We start from the raw sequence: 5667 nt of genomic DNA on the forward strand, positions 1-5667 counted from the left end.
ACTTTTGTTTATGCTATTGCTTCAACTTGGAATATCTAAATTCCTGAAGTTCTGAATTTCACTATCTAGCCATTATAATCTTATCCATCATCAAGAACCAACTCATATGTCACCTTTTCCAGTTTTCCTTATCAACCATCATAATCTCTCTCCTGTGAATTTCCATAGTGATTATAAGCTATACCACTGATATAACACTGATTATATACAGATTCATCTTAGAGTTAATCCTAAACACACATATATATTCATACATATGTATGGATATTATATATATATACACATGCATATATACATATATATATTTTTCTATGCAGTAAATTGTAAGCTTGAAGAGAGCAGAAACTGTACCATGTAAAATTAAATGAATCATCATTTTATGTCTTTGACCCATGATTTCTTACACAGTACGTTGCACCAGATCAATAAATGTTTGCTCATCAAAGACCACCTCCATGGGGAAAGCATGAGGAGAGATAACCATTTCATACAGAGGGGAAGAGTTTACCATGACCTGCAACATCACAATGACACATGTACAAGAAATGAACGTAACAATGACAGCTTGATAGTATCCCCTTTTTCCTATTAGGAGTAAGGTGAAATGTATCTAGACATACCTTTGGGAACTAGCTTGTTTGGAAGGAACTGTTGCCAACATGATAAACAAGCTGTAACTGAAGCTATTGTTTTCTTGATATAAGAACGACCAAGAGTTAGGATGTAATTCCTCATGTTAACCAAAGTATTAAAATGATTGCACTATTCAGTGATAGAATGGAGCATGAATTCTTTATATACTTTCTAATGCTGTATTTAGTCATTGCATGAATGATGCCCCTGGATTACTTCATAAGAAAGTATTAATATGAAAAATTAAATTGTTTTTATAAAAATGGTAGTTAAAATTTTTATCTGACATTTTAAGATTCCAGTGAAGATACTTTTACTGATGACCTATCACAATGACTATCAAAATCATATTAGACCATTTTTAGAATTTTAAAAGACTGTTTGATTAACAAGTAGAATAATGAACCTGTATGCATTTGCTCTCCCTGGCACCATTCTACTCTTGGCCTTCTTTGCTCTTAACTAGACGGTTGTAGCTGCCTCTTACCTGATGTTCTAGCTGATATTTTCCTCAAAAGAACTCACAAGATACATCTTGGCAAAGGATAGCTCTGATTATACTATTTATTTTCTACTAAAAATATTTGATAGTAAATTGATTACAAGAATAAAGTTCCAAATTCCCTAGCCTTACATAAGCTCTTAGAATCTGATCTTTCTCTCTCTTTCCAGAGTTAACCAAACTAGATTACTCATCATTGTTTAAATCTGCCTTAGATTTTTTTGACTCTAAAATTTCGCTTGTATCATTCTTGTCATCTAGAATTCCTTTCTTCAATCCATATTCAATAAGTTAATGACCAAACTGAAGCTATCACCCAAGTTTTCTGATACCAAACTCAGATTTTCCTTTGCCTATGTATCATAGAGTTAGCCTTGTAAATAGACAAAACAAAAAGTCAGCAACTGAGGCAATTTAAGGGGCACTCTGAAGGCTTTGACTTAAAGCAAACAAACTGATAAATGGAATATTACCATAAATTATTTAACAAAAAAAATATTGAGGAGATTCCATGCATGAAGTTCTGTGTTAGGCCCTTCAAAAATGGAAGAAAATAAAAGACCAAGTCCTTGTACTTCTTGAATTGGTGGGAGATGTAAGACAGACAGAAGATTTGGGGAGTGATTAAGGTAAGTACAAGGTGCTTTGTTTAGAGGGACAGAAAATTTTCCAGAGGGTATGGAGGAAGATGATTTGTTGTTGTTGAGTCATTTCAGTCATGTCTGACACTTTGTGAGCCTGTTTCAGGTTTTCTTGGCAAAGATATTGTAGTAGTTCACCATTTCCTTCCCCAGCTCATATTATAGATGAGGAAATAGAGGCGAACAGTGTAAAGTGACTTGCCCAGGGTCACAAAGCTGGTAAATGTCTGAGGCTGGATTGGAACTGGGATCTTCCTGATTCCATTCCTGGAACTCTATCCACTGTACCACCTAGTTGTCCTTCAAGGAGGATGAGCTTAACTTAATAATAAGCAGGATTTCAAATGCATAGAGATTGGCAAGGCTGGAGCACTGTTAGAGATTCAATTAAAACTTGAAGCCCTATTGAAAAACAAATCTTCTTGGGAGGAGTAAAATTTCCATTATTTATCATTTACAATTTAGTGGGGATGAGTATCACTCAGTTCTTCCTCATATTTGGCAGCCCAATAGTTTTGGCTGAAAGGAAGCTTGAAGTGGAGGAAGAATGAGAACACTGATTTTTCTAGTAAAGAGAAGTGGGGCAAGTGCTGAAAGCAACCTTGGCCTGCTCCCAAGTTTTATGCAAGGTGGTCTTGTTCTTAAGTATCTCAACTGAATAGATCTTTGAGGTTTGAAGAAAGAAGTGAGGAAAAATTTTAGTAATGAGTATAGAGCCCAGGAAGAATAAGTTATTTCTGTTGAAGAATAAAACTGACATGCCTCTGCCCCTGGAGTTTTCCACCAAAACACGACCACTGGCTGATTTGTAAACTTAATTTAACTTTTGCCTTTATTGTTCTCAGGTTATGGATTTATCTCAGGGTGGAGTGAGGTAGAGTGGGGAAGAATGTAGTGCCAGAGTGCCTGAATGAGGGTCAGCAGGAATTATCAATAATTGTCTAAGGAATACTCCCACAAAGTTCCTGGCTTTATTATTTGAGAGTTAAAAGACTTTCAGGAAGGGAGGTTTGGTGGATGAATATATACCTCTGGAATTTGGGACTCTTATCTGAAGCATCATCTGTCATACTGATTCTCAACAATGGAAGACCATTCATATTTAAACCTTAAATCAGTGGAGATGACTCAATGAAATTCTCATTTTGTTTTCCTGCCCAAGTTATTGCAATACTTCCCAAATTCCAGTGTTGCCTACCTAATTGTCTGAGTATCAGTGTGTGATCAGAACTTTGTATCCTGTTTGCAGATAGATTGCTTCCTATCCGGACATTACCATCTTAACTGTTTCTTTAAACAGAAGCAGGGATGCAAAAGGTGCCTCTCTGTTCCTCCTGCAGGGTGGTGAAACAGTTAGAATTCCAGATGCTAAAGATCTACATTAACAAAAGGAATTATTAGACCAGAAGGAGAGACCTTACTTATCATGACTTACTGTTTCAGACCATCACATTACATAAACAGAGAAAAGATGATGAGGAAAGACATTCAAAGACAATTTGGTACAGGCAGAATTAGTCATAGGCCAAACTGGATGCCTTCTGGAACTAATTCCAATGCAGCTGTGCCCTACTCCAAAAGAACTATCAAAAATACCTGTTACCCATTCATTTGGAACAACTGCAGGAAATAGTTGCTAAACTTGTCTTGGGCCCCCTCTCTGACTTCCCTAAGGGGTTGTTGCCATCTGCAGTACAGGGAGCCATCCCCAGCTGTGGGGCCTCCCTGGTGTCACCCAGATTGGTTTCTCTTCAGCATCATCTACTTGTGGGATATTATTAAAGATTCATTGGATAAAACTGTTATGGGAATTAGGTTTTATTGATATTTAGATACACGAAGGTAGAATTTGAGGCAAGAGGAACACTTTAAAACATAAAATATCTGAAGTGGTTTCTTCCTGTGTGTACCTCTGGTGACTGATCACAGGGCTGGCTGAATGTTTTCCTTGGATCTGTGTTAGGTACTGACAAGATCAGTGCCTCAGGGTAGATAGGCCTCTTTTATATCCTGTTGTCCTCAGTGGGATGTAATCTCACTATCATAGAAAGAACACCACTCCTATGATTAAGCTAGGACAAACATCGTCCCCTGGCTCCCCAGGATCCCCTTCATACACCACTGTTCCTAGCAATACTCATTAATGCTGTGACAGTCTTTTCCTTTGCTGCTTTCAGGCTCTTCCACTATAGAAGTAGGGTATGAGAAAGAGAGCAGGGGGAATTAGAGGCAGAAGACCTGGGTTTGTGACCTATCCCTACCACTTTCTAACCAGGGTGATTTGGGGCAAGTTGCTTAATCTCTGACACTCAACTTGTCCACTTTTAAAATGGGGATGATAATATTCATACCATTGATATTACAGGATTCCTATTAGTTATATGAGATAATGCATGTAATTTTGTAACTTTTAAGTGTGTTGTTATTGTTATTGTCAATCTTTTCTCCTGTTATTGATGAAATAACAAGGCCTGTTGTACTCTATTGATTACAGGCCCTGTCTTCTTTGATTCTGGTCATCCAGCACAGACTTTACTCAGATCTCAAGGTAAGACAGCATGGACTTACCTTGCTGTTGTTGTAGAGATGCAATAATGATGAGTTGTTTAAATTTTAATTTAATTCAGTCTGAAATCATTGATATCTCAAAGTATTTTTGAAGTCTAATGTTTTGAGAAGCAAGAGGCACTCATAGACTGAAAGCTCAGAGGAATATATATATTTAAAGCTGGAAGGGAACTCAGAAGCCAGCTAGTCTGAACTCATCATTTTATTTAGGAACAGATTGAGACTCAGGGAGGTTATGGCTTGTCTAAAGTCACAGAGATATCACAGTTGGGTTTTGATCACCAACCAGTCCTTCTTCCACTGTCCCACACTATCTCCTCAAGAGTCAGAAGACCAGTTTTGTCACAATGTTACCATGGATAAGTTACTTAATCATTAATAACCTTAGTTCCAAATCAATAAAAAGAAAACCATTCATTTCTACTTCCTATCTATCCCAAAGCATTATTGTGAGAATAACTTGTAAATTGTAAAGTTCTATGTAATTGTAACCTGTTAGTATCAGTCCTCCAGTAAGTCTCGCTGTGGCATGGAGTGGGCTCCCAATTACTACTTGTCAATTTATTGTTTGATTGTGACAGTAAGATGACTCTGGGTTTCCTAAAGGCTATGACAACAGATCATTTTTATAAGATCTTACTAAGTTTAAAAAGTTTCAGGGTTCATGCCCAGAGTTAGACTATATCTATTTTCAAAGAATTCCAGCCTAAAGGGATATGGAAATCTATCTTGCCCTATAATAAAGTGAGGAGAAGGGACATAGGAGGGTGGGGTGACAGAGGGGGAGGCAGACTTGGGGAAGGGGTAATCAGAATGCATGACATCTTGAGGTGGGGGTGAAGGACGAGATGGAAAAATTTGGAGCTCAAAATCCTGTGGAAATAAATGTTGAAGACTAAAATAAATAAATTAATAAAAAAATGTTAAAAAAAAAAAAAAAAGGATCCCAGTTTAACTCAATAAAGAAAGGTTCATTGGTAAGTTGTCCACAGAAACTTTCAAGACCATTCTTGCATCTTCTGAGTAAACTTCCAGGAAGAGTATTGTAGGGAAGCACTTGAAATTGGTCCTTTTTGGAATCTTACATTTTATTTATTTTTTAATTTAATTTAATTTTTACATTTTATGTTATTTATTATTACATTTATTAATTTGTAGTTAATGGCATTTTTAAAATTTTATTTTTAATTTATGAAATAAAACAAGAATTTCCATGACACAGTATAACAAGAAAGCTGATTGCACATAAAACTGAAAATCTATTATGTACAACTTGCTATTTCTTTTAATTATACAACTGTTATCATGTAAATTTCTTTTTTT

The sequence above is a fragment of the Notamacropus eugenii genome, chromosome Y (assembly GCF_028372415.1).
Source record: "Notamacropus eugenii isolate mMacEug1 chromosome Y, mMacEug1.pri_v2, whole genome shotgun sequence".
NCBI lineage: Eukaryota > Metazoa > Chordata > Mammalia > Diprotodontia > Macropodidae > Notamacropus > Notamacropus eugenii.